The 14,183-nt window shown below is 36.0% G+C and overlaps 2 long non-coding RNA genes across 9 annotated transcripts in view; one reads left to right on the top strand and one right to left on the bottom strand.

Moving 5' to 3' along the window:
- LOC140631727 (uncharacterized) overlaps positions 1–13,073 on the top strand; it is a 29,500-nt gene extending 16,427 nt beyond the window's left edge. The window contains exons 2-3 of the long non-coding RNA XR_012029232.1: positions 11,692–11,932; positions 13,007–13,073. This is a non-coding gene — a long non-coding RNA (uncharacterized lncRNA). The remainder of the gene's footprint in view (positions 1–11,691; positions 11,933–13,006) is intronic.
- LOC140631725 (uncharacterized) overlaps positions 1–14,183 on the bottom strand; it is a 179,093-nt gene that overhangs the window by 54,640 nt on the left and 110,270 nt on the right. For 6 of the 8 annotated variants that reach the window (XR_012029222.1, XR_012029230.1, XR_012029226.1 and 3 more), the window contains one exon: positions 8,910–8,946. This is a non-coding gene — a long non-coding RNA (uncharacterized lncRNA). Of the gene's footprint in view, positions 1–5,899; positions 6,265–8,909; positions 8,947–14,183 lie in introns of those variants that run through there. The other 2 variants (XR_012029224.1, XR_012029228.1) reach the window with 1 other exon arrangement.

The raw sequence follows: 14,183 nt of genomic DNA, 5'->3' as shown, positions 1-14,183 counted from the left end.
AAATCAAATACAAAATAAGTAGAATAAAGAAAATAATAGAAATAGGAGGAGAATTACATGAAATAGGAAATGGATGTATATAGAAAAAAATAATAGAGTCAAAAATCTTTCCCTAAAATTAGTAAAATTGATAAACTCCCAATCATGAACAACGGAAATCATAAAATGTCCGATATTAGGAATGAAAGAAAGGATAGAAGTCTGTAGAGTTACAGATATTAAATGGATAGTAAGGAAATATTACAAACAACTTAATTACAATAATTTTAATAAGAGATGAAATGGACAAATTTATTGGAAGACAGCATCAAAACTGATTAAGATGACGTAGAAATAAGGAATATGAATAGCTTTATATAATTAAAAGACATTTAATTAATAATCAAATCCTCCCCAAAAGACAAAAGGACCAGATTACTCTACTTGTGAATTATTTTAAATTGTAACCAAAACATAATACTGCTATAAACAAATCATTTCAGAAAACAGAAGAGGAAGTGCTAAGGAAATCATTTTATGAGATCATTACTCTGCTACCAAAAATAAGGACATTGAAAGTAACAGTTTAATGTCAGACATGAATATAGACAACATCTCCTTAAAATATTTTGGCAAGTAGAATTCAACATTATATTCAAAGGATATTATGCTGTGCGATCAAGTTGGGTAATTCCCAGAAATGAAAGTTTAACCATCAGTTCCACTGTCATTCAGTATATTGACAAAATAAGGGGGAAAAACAAAACCAACAGACATATGGAGAACAGAAACTAACAAATTTGAAGTCCATTCAAAATGAAACTTTAGGTAATTAGGAATAGAAGGAAATTACTTCAACCTTATCAAGAGCTTCCATAAAATATTACAATTAATATCACATGTAGTGATGAATCATTGAAAACTAAGAACACTTGCAGTACAAGTATGTACTGCAGCTACTATAACTAATAAGAAAACTGAGCAAGGTTGCAGGATATAAGATGATTAGACAAAAAAATCAATGTAGTTCCATATGCTAGAAATGCACAATTGAAAAATTAAATTAATAAAAAATAACATTTATAATTGGATTAAAACAGAAATACTTAGGAACAAATATAATAAAATATTTGCAAGGACTGTATATTTTGAAAGACAAAAGGCCTTGTAAAATCTAAAAGGTGACCCTCCCTAGATCTTCTCTGCTACAGAGCTTCAATAATCTTAAAGCTGTTATCCCAAAGCATGTTTTTAGGGAACCCAAGGTAAAGAAATAATTGTTTTAATAAGATAAGAGGACATGTTTTGCAAATCATTTTATAAGGTCAACATTACCTTTTTTTCTGGATGGAGTTTATTTTCTGCATGTGCTTTGTCTAATGGAGTATATTTCCATTGATTTCCATAATGTTCTCAAGATTTTTAAATTAATTACAGCAACATGGACTAAAGAAAAAGTCAATGCAAAATGAAAAGAGGCTTTTGGAACTTTAAAGTACTTACCTGCAAATATGTGCTATTCTAATGTAAAAGAGAGAATGACTCAGAAAACCATACTAAGAGCAAGATGCTAGAGCTCAGGTCTATGTGCTTGATTGGATTTCAGAACTGCTATGGACCAGTGACTACTGCTTACAAGCCATTCCCTGTCTCACTATTTTTGAAACAAGTGTCTCTAGTAGTTTTTTGGTGCCTGTCCCACCATGTTATGCTTGATAACTTCAACACTTAGTTCACATATTTTAAAGTGAGACAACTTAAAATACCTGGGTGGGTCAGTGGTTAGGCAACTGCCTTAGACTCACGGCATGATCCTGGGTCCTGGAATCAAATCCTGAACCAGGCTCCCTGCAGGGAGACTGATTCTCCCTCTGCCTGGTTTCTGCATCTCTCATGAATAAATAAATAAATATTTTAAATAAATAAATACATATATAAATAAATAAGACTTGTACTCAAATGTCTGTATCTGATGAATGATATTTTAGGTGCCTCATTTGCACATGAACATGATGCAGATGATGAAAACCTGAACTTTTAGATAAGTCACAAATGACAGAATGCCTAGGGGTTTGGAGTGTATTTTTAAATTTTTTTTCCATTATTTTATTATTTTATTTTATTTTATTATATTTTATTTTATTTTATTTTTTATAATAAATTTATTTTTTATTGGTGTTCAATTTACCAACATACAGAATAACACCCAGTGCTCATCCTGTCAAGTGCCCCCCACAGTGCCCGCCACCCATTCACCCCCACCCCCAGCCCTCCTCCCCTTCCACCACCCCTAGTTCGTTTCCCAGAGTTAGGAGTCTTCATGTTCTGTCTCCCTTTCTGATATTTCCCACACATTTCTTCTCCCTTCCCTTATATTCCCTTTCACTATTATTTATATTCCCCAAATGAATGAGACCATACACTGTTTGTCCTTCCCCAATTGACTTACTTCACTAAGCATAATCCCCTCCAGTTCCATCCACGTTGAAGCAAATGGTGGGTATTTGTCGTTTCTAATGGCTGAGGAATATTCCATTGTATACATAGACCACATCTTCTTTATCCATTCATCTTTCAATGGACACCAAGGCTCCTTCCACAGTTTGGCTATTGTGGACTTTGCTGCTAGAAACATCGGGGTGCAGGTGTCCCGACGTTTCATTGCATCTGAATATTTGGGGTAAATCCCCAACAGTGCAATTGCTGGGTCGTAGGGCAGGTCTATTTTTCACTCTTTGAGGAACCTCCACACAGTTTTCCAGAGTGGCTGCACCAGTTCACATTCCCACCAACAGTGTAAGAGGGTTCCCTTTTCTCCGCATCCTCTTCAACATTTGTGGTTTCCTGCCTTGTTAATTTTCCCCATTCTCGCTGGTGTGAGGTGGTATCTCATTGTGGTTTTGATTTGTATTTCCCTGATGGCAAGTGATGCAGAGCATTTTCTCATGTGCATGTTGGCCATGTCTATGTCTTCCTCTGTGAGATTTCTCTTCATGTCTTTTGCCCATTTCATGATTGGATTGTTTGTTTCTTTGGTGTTGAGTTTAAGAAGTTCTTTATAGATCTTAGAAATTAGCCCTTTATCTGATAGGTCATTTGCAAATATCTTCTCCCATTCTGTAGGTTGTCTTTTAGTTTTGTTGACTGTATCCTTTGCTGTGCAAAAGCTTCTTATCTTGATGAAGGCCCAATAGTTCATTTTTGCTTTTGTTTCTTTTGCCTTTGTGGATGTATCTTGCAAGAAGTTACTATGGCCGAGTTCAAAAAGGGTGTTGCCTGTGTTCTCCTCTAGGATTTTGATGGAATCTTGTCTCACATTTAGATTTTTCATCCATTTTGAGTTTATCTTTGTGTCTGGTGCAAGAGACTGGTCTAGTTTCATTCTTCTGCATGTGGATGTCCAATTTTCCCAGCACCATTTATTGAAGAGACCGTCTTTCTTCCAGTGGATAGTCCTTCCTCCATTATCGAATATTAGTTGACCATAAAGTTGAGAGTCTACTTCTGGGTTCTCTATTCTGTTCCATTGATGTACGTGTCTGTTTTTGTGCCAGTACCACACTGTCTTGATGACCACAGCTTTGTAGTACAACCTGAAATCTAGCATTGTGATGCCCCCAGCTCTGGTTTTCTTTTTAAAAATTCCCCTGGCTATTCGGGGTCTTTTCTGATTCCACACAAATCTCAAAATAATTTGTTCCAACTCTCTGAAGAATGTCCATGGTATTTTGATAGGGATTGCATTAAACGTGTAAGTTGCCCTGGGTAACATTGACATTTTCACAATATTAATTAGGGAACTCGGCGCACTCTCCCCGGGGCGCAGGTGTCTGTTAATGTCCCCGGGAGCCCGAGGGCATCCCCGCCCTCCTGGGTCCTGCTCCACCTCCCTGCGAGCCCCTCTCCGCCCAGGAAGGTTGATGCAGCTCCTGCTTCTCCGGGACGGGGCTCTCCTGTCCTGGGGACCCTCGCCCCGGCCTCAGCCTGGCTCCTCGCGTGGCCCCTCCCCCTTGGAGGCCTTTTGTTTCTTTATTTCTTTTTCCCCGTCTTCCTACCTTGATAGAAGCGCGAACTCTTCTCACTGTAGCATTCCAGCTGGTCTCTCTTTAAATCTCAGGCCGAATTTGTAGATTTTCAGGATGATTTGAATTTTATCTAGGTAATTTGGTGGGGACAGGTGATTTGGGGACCCTACTCTTCCGCCGTCTTCCCCTCCATCTGGAGTGTATTTTTTTTATATGAGAGGGATGTGAATAGTTGTGACTAGAGAACAAACACTTTATTTTCCAAGGATGTCCATCACGTGAATAAGTCTACATGAGCCAGAATTGGCATATGATTTTGACTATGCAGGTAAAGAAGAAAACATTGAAGGTTAATTCAGCCAAAGACATTACCAATGTGTGCAAGTATACACACTCCTTAAAATAGAGCATTGGCAGTGCTGCTAAAGTAGTGGTATAAAAGTCACTTCATCTTGAAACAGATATCACCTTTATGACTGCTCTGATCAAAAGAATGCAGTATATGTAATGCTATATGACTTTAAACATTTAAACTAAGTTATAAAAATGCCATACACCTGAACTTTTCTTGGGATCTTTATTTTTAGAATCCAGCCAACATGTTGTAAGAAAGCCAAATAGCCATGTGAAAAGATATCCATAGGGCTTTTGCCACATAGCCCCAGAGAGGTCCTGCTGATAACCACAATTATCATCAGATATGTGAAGAGATATATGAGGAGATATTTGCAAATGACATATCCAATAAAGGGTTAGTGTCCAAAATATATATAAAACTTATAAAACTTAACACCCCCAAAACAATCCAATTAAAAAATGGGCAGATAACATGAATAGACATTTCTCCAAAGACAGCATACAGATGACTAATAGACACATGAGAAGATATTCAACATCACTCATCATCAAAGAAATGCAAATCAAAATACAATGAGTTATCATCTCACATCTGTCAGAATAGCTAAACTCAACAACACTTAAAACAAAAGATGTTGGCGAAGATGAGGAGAAAAGGGTCCCTCATGCACTGTTGGTAGAAATGCAAACTGGTGCAGCCACTCTGAAAAACAATATGGAGGTTCCTCAAAAAGTTAAAAATAGAACTACCCGATGATCCAGCAATTGCACTGCTGGATATTTACAATAATACCCAAATATCCAAATACAATAACACTCAAATAATAATATACTGTTTTTTTCCTACACATACATACCTATGAAGAATTTAATTCATAAATTAGGCACAGTAGGAAATTGAAAACAATGACTAATAATAAAATAGGACAAGTATGACAATCTTTTGTAATAAAAGTTATATAAATGTCTCACTCTCAGTCTTATTGCACCTTACTCTTACTCTTACTCTATTGTCACCTTACTCTTCTGGTGACTATGTGAGATGTGAGATGATAAAGTAAATGCCTACATGGTGAGAAGTGAGGTGAATGACGTAGACACTGTGACATAATGTTAGGCTAAGTTTGACCTTCTGACATTATGTGAGTAGGAAGATCACCCGCTTCTAGACTGCAGTTGACTATGGGTAACTGAAATCACAGAAAGCAATAAGGGGAAACTAATATATATATATATATATTTTTTTTGCATAAACATATATATAAACACCTACAGATAAATATGTATATTTATATAAAATATATAAACATATCAAAATATATAACACATATAAATGTATAATATATTTTATATTTATATATACTTAACTTTGAGATATTTGTTTTTCCATAAACACTGCAGATCTGAATTTCTGAACTTATATAAAGAAGCAGCAGCTGTTGAATAGTTTCCCCAAAAGTGTTGCATATTAAAATACTTTCTCTAATTTCTTACTATATCTGTCTTCCAAAACCACTGGTTCTGCTCCAGTAAAAGGAATTAAGAGCCAGAGCATATCTGACTGGTTCTTAAAGACTATGACCTCCATAAATAAAAGCTCCTGCCCAGGAAGGAGAAGCAAACTATTGAAGTATGATTATTCTGGACAAAAGAGGGTAAAACAGGGATTCAATACACTGACTTACTTACCAACATCTACACTGATTATTCCCCTTTCATCCAACTCGCCTCATTTCCTCCTATCTATTGTGATTTTCAACGACATTACCTTGGGAATAGGTGAAGCAAAGGAGAAGGTGTAGATGGTGCTGGAGAAAGAATGAGCTGGACAGAGGGTCTAGGACACACAGGTCATTGCATTGGTGAGAGTTCTTATTTGTAGAAAGAGAATCCATTCTAGTAACTAGAAAGAGATTAATTAGGCCACAAAGAGAGAGGGCTGAAAAGTAGATTCTAACTCAGGGAATGATTGTTTAAAATCAATCAACATAGATTCCAAAAACATCTGAGGAGATGTTTTCCATCAGGAAGCCACCTGCCAAACCTAAAACAATGCTTCCTTGGCTGGTCATGATACATGCTGTGATCTCCTTCTAGTTCCTGCTAGTCTCCTTCTAGCTCAGTTTCAAATTATAGAGTTGGTCTTATTCATTTCAAAACAAATCCAGGCCCCTGGCCACAAGAGAATCTTTAGAAATCCTATTTGAAGTTTTTACCTTTAAAATTTGTCTTGAAAAGAAATCCTAGAAAGCACTTGAACTCAATATTTAATGAAGCAATCTAAAGACCCTGGAAACATCCCCAAGGAATTCAACAATAAAAGTTAGGTTTTCAACAATTTGGAGGCCTATTTGTATATATGTTAGGGTGGACTATAGAAACACATAAAGGAAGTAGTTCCACACAATAGAAGTTATTTTTAAATTATATAGGAAGCTAAGTTTGCAACAGATATTAAGGACTAGTGTACATTAGTTCTGACAGAGACCTAAACATGTTGGTCTGTAAACAATAGCTCGATATAATAGTAGTTTTTAAATTATTTTAACAGATCGGGATGGTTCCAGATTTACAGGAACTCTGCTATTTCCCGTGTGCGTGCCCTCTGGTGCCTCATGTGTTATTTCCATCTCAGCCCAACTGAAGAGAAAAAGAGATGGAGAAGCACATGTTTGAAAGATTCATGGGCTGGAAAGACCTGGGGGATGGGGCAGAGAAGTTTTGCTCACAAAGTATTGCTTAGAAATCACTGATTTGGCCACACTAACTGCAAAGGAGATTGGCACATTTGGATCAGCAATGTGTGCTAAGAAAAATTGAAATGGATTTTGATAAACCTAGTAATCTCTGCTAAAATATAAAGAAGGATTTGTGCAGAGGGTCATTTCAAGTGCAGGTTAGTGGACAACATGAAGCCTGCAGTGAATAGCTTAGGAAAGGCTGGAAATGGATAATTAGTATAAAATATATGACTATAAATAAATTTACAGATGAACCCAACAAAGAACAGGGCTTACAATGGGCACTATCATGAGCTAGAATTATAAAACACTTAAAACTTATGTAAGCTATTAAAGACGTCATCACAACTTGCACAATTAAAAATCCATGATTACTAATGCTACAATGAAATTTATAAAACCCTACTCAGTGTTTTGTTTAAGCCTAAGGACTGTTTTCAGATGAACATGGTAGGGTTGACTTTTGTTGAGTGAGGAGCAGAAGAAGAAGAGAAATGGTGGGCAGGAGTCATTAAGAGAAAAAAATCAAGGGGCACTGGGGTGGCTCAGTGGTTGAGCGGCTGCCTTCAGCTCAGGGCATGATCCTAGGGTCCTGGGATTGAGTCACGCACCAGGCTCCCCACAGGGAGCCTGCTTCTCCCTCTCCCTATGTCTCTGCCTCTCTTTGTGTGTCTCTCATGAATACATAAATAAAATCTTTAAAAAGAATGGAGACTTCAGAACGAATGTTCTCAGGAAAGTTTCTTACACTTTAAAGCTCAGCTGACTTCCTACTTAGATTAAAGTAGATCTATTAACAGGGTGCCTGGGTTGCTCAGTTGGTTAAGTGTCTGCCTTCAGCTGGAGGCCTGATCCTGGGGTTCCTGGGATCATGCCTCCTGCCACAGATCCCTGATTATTGGGAAGTTTGCTTCGCCCTCTGCCCTCTGCCCCTCACCCCCCATTTGTGTTCTCTCTCTCTCAAATACATAAATAAATTTTTTAAAAATATGTCTATTAAACTACCCATAGTCTCACTGATAAAGCTATTCTTTGAACCCTTAGGACACTTATAATCTTTTTTTTTAATGTTTATTTATTTATGATAGTCACACACAGAGAGAGAGAGAGAGAGAGAGGCAGAGACATAGGCAGAGGGAGAAGCAGGCTCCATGCACCGGGAGCCCGATGTGGGATTCGATCCCTGGTCTCCAGGATCGCGTCCTGGGCCAAAGGCAGGCGCCAAACCGCTGCACCACCCAGGGATCCCTAATCTTCAATATATAACTCATGCTTAGTTTCCATGGCTTTGTTTTGGCCATGGTTTCATTTGAGTTTATGTATACTGAATAAGAACAATAATACTTGGGGATCCTTGGGTGGCTCAGTGGTTTGGAGCCTGCCTTCAGCCCAGGGCATGATCCTGGAGTCCCAGGATTGAGTCCCACATGAGGCTTCATGCATGGAGCCTACTTCTTCTCTGTCTGTGTCTCTGCCTCTCTCTCTCTCTCTCTCTCTCGCTCATGAATAAACAAATAAAATCTTAAAAAAAAAAGAACAACACTTGAGTAGTCAAAATTACTACAACATGGTACTAATAAAAATATTATTCACCTCAACTATATTGTAAATTAAATATATTGTAAATTACTTAAAGGCACAATATGAAATCCTATGCCCATGCAAAGTTATTAAAACATATATACTTAGTTAATAAAATATAATATAATAAAGGTACAAACTACAGATAATGATTTGAAGAAAAGTCTTGATTTTAGACCTCTTATATAAGTCTATCAAAATATATTCCAACAAGTGTGGCTTTTACCTCTCACAATGTTGCAATTCAACAGATGTGTATCATCCTGGAAAAGAATGACAAAGTATTAAGGACAACTCAGATAAAGAATACTTAATTAAACAAGCTGGCACTGATTTTGTTCAAAAACTCAGATTGAGGGCAGCCCGAGTGCCTCAGCAGTTTAGCACCTGCCTTCAGCCCAGGGTATGGTCCTGGAGGCCCAGGATTGTGTCCCCCATCGGGCTCCCTGCATGGAGCCTGCTTTTCCCTCTGCCTGTATCTCTGCCTGCCTCTCTCTCTCTCTCTTTCTCTGTGTCTCTCATGAGTAAATAAATTAAATCTTTATTTGTTTATTTGAGTGTATTTGTTCCAAAACACCCATCATAAATAATGGGGGTGAAAATCAACACTGGAAACAGTCCTACTAAAGTTTTACTAAACTCAGGAACAAAACAAATACGCCCCTAGCATTTTATGATATATTAGACAGTGAGATTATAATATAATTATGCAAAAGAGAGAAGTAGTTGGTATCAAAATACAAAAAGGGAAGCGAAAATATTCTATTTCTACAGATATTATTTTACATATGGAAATCCTAAAAGGATCAACTCAATACAATCAATGTTCAGAAATCAGTAGACTTATATATGCAAACAGAAACAAGGAAGAAGTTTGGGCAAAATGGGTGAAGGGGAGTAAGAATGTTATGGAATGAATAACTCATGGGAATAAAGGACACAGACACAAATAAATAAGATCTTAAAATAAAAAGGTTTTGTTGGCTATCTATCATATGATTCAGATTATATGATGTTTTGGAAAGGGCAAAATTATGGAGACAGTAAAAAGATCAGTGGTTGGGGGAAGGATGGGATGGGCAGGTGAAGGAAAAAATAGAGCAGGGAGGATTTTTAGGGCAGTGAGAATACTCTGTATCATACTATAGTAGATACATGTCATTATATATTTGGCTAAACCCATATACAACACCAAGAATGAACCCTAATGTAAACTTTGGACATTGAATGATTATGATGTGTTAGTGTGGATTATTTGGAACAAGTGAACCATTCTAATGGGTATGGTTATAATGGGGGAGGCTGTGCATGAGGAGGTGGTATATGGTAAAGCCCCATACCTCCTCTTAATTTTGCTGTGGACCTAAAGCAGCTCTAAAAATAAAAATTCCTTATTTTTTTAAAAAAGATTTATTAATTCATTTGAGAGAGAAAGAAAAAGAGAACAGAGGGGAAAAGGTCAGAGGGAGAGGAAGAGAGAATCTTAAGTGGACTCCTCTCAGAGTGGGAAGCCTGACATGGGGCTTGATCTCATGGCCCTGACATCATGACCTGAGCCTAAACCAAGAGTCAGACAACTGACTGAGCCACCAAGGTGCCCCTAAAAATTCCTTTAAAGAAATAAAGACTCTAAGAAGGACTGAAAAAAATAGTTGATTATATCCACTGCTGAGGCATTCTTACATAATGATAAATGTAGATTGGGGTATATTTTTGAAAAATAAAACTCTGTAGTAATTGTTTAAGATAATTCCACTACAAAAATTTTATCTTACAGACTTACCTATATATATGCATAAAAGACAACATGGGATTTTTTTTAACAAAGGGTTTTTAATACTTCACTATGAATAGCAAAAACCATGAGCAACCTAAAATGTCCATCAATATGACATTAGCTCAAAAGATTATGGTAATAATGGAATTCTATGTAATAATTATATAATGAAAAGTAGATCTATACAAGCTAATGTGGAAAGGTACAAAATATGGTGTACATATGGTTCCATCATGTATCTATATTTTGTGTTTTAGAGAAAATACATGCAAATATATAAAAATATACACGTGAAAACTATGGAGACAGTAAAAATATCAATGGGTGCATTGGTCAGGAGATAGGCAGGAATGAATAGGTGGGGCACGGAGCATTTTAAGGGCAGTGGAAATATTCTGTATAATAGAAAGATGTGTGATACATGATATCATCATGACATAAAGATGCATGTTACTACACATTTATCCAAACTCATAGAATGTACAACACCAAGAGTGAGCTATGAGGTAAACTATGGATTCTATGATTATGATGTGTCCATTGATTGGAACAAATGTACCACAGTGGTAGGGGATATTGATAATTGGGAAAGCCATGCAGAAGGGTTATGTTCCAACCCTTGCTTGAGGGTTTATGGGAAGTTTTTGTGCCTTTTCTTCAATGTTGCTCTGACCTTTAAATTGCTCCAAAATATTAAGTCCTAATAAAAAAATAAGCAGGTGCCATTTGCTTCTACGTGGATGGAACTGGAGGGTATTATGTTGAGTGAAGTAAGTCAATCAGAGAAGGACAATCATCACATGGTTTCACTGATACGAGGAATATAAAAAATTATGAAAGGGATTATAGGGGAAGAAGAGAAAGTGAGTGGGAAAAATTAGAGAGGGTGACAAAACATGAGAGACTTCTAACTCTGGGAAACAAACAAGGGGTAGTGGAAGGGGAGGTGGGCTGGGGGATGGGGTGACTCTGTGATGGCCACTGAGGGGGGACACTTGACGGGATGAGCACTGGGTGTTATACTATATGTTGGTAAATTGAACTTCAATAAAATATGTATATATATATTTTTTAAAAGTACGTGCTACTTATACTAAAAATTAACATGCTAATTGAAAAATGGATTTTGGTGTATTCACCTGTAAAATGTGTGTAACCGTCTTGTGATTGCCTTTAAAGTGTTCTTTAAAACATCGTTTTTCCTTCTTTTTTTTTTTTTTTTTTTTTTTAGAGAGAGAGATTGAGAGAGAGAGCATGCACACACTCATGGACAGAAAAGGGTAGAGGAAAAGAGAGACAATCTGAAGCAGACTCCAGGCCCAGTGCTGAGACCCAGGACAGGCTCAATCTCAGGACCCTGAGCTGAAATCAAGACTTGGACACTTAAGTGACTGAGCTATTCAAGCACCCTGTTTTTCATTTTCTAATGGAAATTGCTATATACCATTAACTCTCCTTTCATTGTCACTTTGGTAAGCTCTATTTTCATAAGAAAATGTATTTTCACAGAATTCTGTAAGATAGTCTTTTGCGGTTTTAAAAGTTTCCTCTTCGTGTTTATTTTTTTCTTTGTGTATATTTCTATCTCAAAAGTTCTTACTGCATATTTTCAACTACTTAATCTGTCATTTTGCTTGTGATTTATTATTTTTACTGTTTTTTTAAGAACCAAAGCATTTAGTTATTCAATTATACAGTAAAACTGCATTTAAGTTTACTAAATTTTGCTCTAATTTGTATTAATTTCCTTCTGGTATTAGAAGTTTTAGTTTTATATTTTCCTTCACTTTTTTAGTTCAATTCTTAATTTATTAATTTTCACATTCTTATTAATGATTATTTCATGTTATGACTTTTCCTTCAGCCACTGTTGTAGTTGTGCTCCATAGATTTTTCTGTCATATTTTCATTGTCATTGTTTCCTCAAAATTCCTTTTTGACTTAAAAAATTAAGAGGGAAATACAGATCTATATTTTAATTGTTCAAATTGAAGAACTTTTTTGTTTTCTATTATTTTATTTCTGTTGTGGTCAGAAAATGTTACATTATTTATACTATTGGGATTTATTAAGGTTTCTTTTTGACTTGATATATTATTAGTTTATATAAGTAGTCCTTGGAATCTGGAAGCAAAGTCTTGTTTTTTCTTATCATAATAGGATGTTCTACATAAATCCATTACACTGCATTCTTCTTTGCTTTGGATCTTCTATAGCCTTTTTTTTTTTCCTCTATCTGATTTAACTTGATCCCAGAGGGGTTAAGAAAATTTAAAACTTGAGTTATTACTATTGGTTTCTTCTTGAATCTCCTATAATGTGTTTCTTAACACTGTTGCTCATTTGTTGCTCAGATATTTCTAATAGTCATATCTTTTTCTTGAATGAAATCTTTTGGTGCTAGCAAATAACCATTTTAGATATTTTGATGAGATTATGCTAGTAACTCATTCTTTATTTATGTTTATTTAAATATTGTCTTTATATTTTGCTTCATTTACCATTGCTCAACTTATAATTTTTGCTTTTTGAATATTTTGTTTTAGTGTATCCACCGAGGAATTGGATTTTGCTCTTGGACCTAATCTGAAAATCTTCATATTTTGATTGGTAAGTGCTATGGACTGAATGTTGTATTCTCACCCCTCCACCCCCCCATTCATATATTGAAGCCTTAACCCTACATGATATCAGCAGGTATTAGCAGGTAGAGGCTTTGGAAGGTAATTAGGTTTAGATGAAGCCATGAGGGTGGAGCCCCCACAATGGGATTAGTGGCTTCCTCTTAGATAAAGAAATACCAGAGGCTTCTCTTTTCTCTGTGTGAAGATATAAGGGGAAGGCAGTCATATGCAAGCCCAGAATAGAGCCCTCTCCAGGAGCCCAATCAGCCAGCATCTAGATCTTGGACTTCCTAGCCTCTGAGAATGGTAAGAAATAAATGACCACTTATTTAAATATTTAATACTCAATTTATAGTACTTTGTTATAGCAGCTTGAACAGACTAAGTTAACACTAATTAGTTTTATTATAATTGCTGATATGACAAATATCTTTTCTGTTAATTCTCTCATACTATATACTTTTTTTCAGTTTATAGGTGTGTATGTGCATAAAAATATAAAATATTTCCCATTTAATCTCTCTTTTAAATTTGCAATCTGTTCTAGTGACAATTTATATGCATGTTTTTTTACATTTATTTCATTATTTCCCTGTTTAGCTTATATCCTTACATCATTAGCTTTTCCCCTTTCGATCCTATTATTTCATGATCTGACTTAGGTAAACAGTACCTTCTCTTCAAGGGTTAGCTTTTTATTCTTAATTATGCTTACTACTTGATTTGTCAGTTTTAAATATCATTAAATATTTACTCTTACACCAATGAATAATCTTCTTCTGCTATCCACTGATTATGTCATTGTTGGATCATATAACTTTTTTTTCCTTTAATTGTCAGGTAAGTTCTGTTATGTATCTTACACTTCCAGAATTCAGCAGAATTAGCATAAAGCAAATGTCAATAAAATTAGAACTGCTGAGTGGCCACTTAATCCCTCTGAATCTCAGTTTCCTCAGTAGTCAAATGGAACTCTCAGCTCCTTTAATGTGTTCTCACGAGGATTAAATGAGGCTTCTGGAGAAGAAAATTGTCCAACATGTAGCAGGCTAAACAAATCTTAGTTCCTCCTTCATTCTAAATTACTGAATATAAGCCC

The sequence above is a fragment of the Canis lupus genome, chromosome 4, assembly GCF_048164855.1.
Source record: "Canis lupus baileyi chromosome 4, mCanLup2.hap1, whole genome shotgun sequence".
Lineage (NCBI taxonomy): Eukaryota > Metazoa > Chordata > Mammalia > Carnivora > Canidae > Canis > Canis lupus.
Note: the sequence above shows the minus strand (reverse complement) of the source record. Positions and strands in the feature narration are given on the sequence as shown.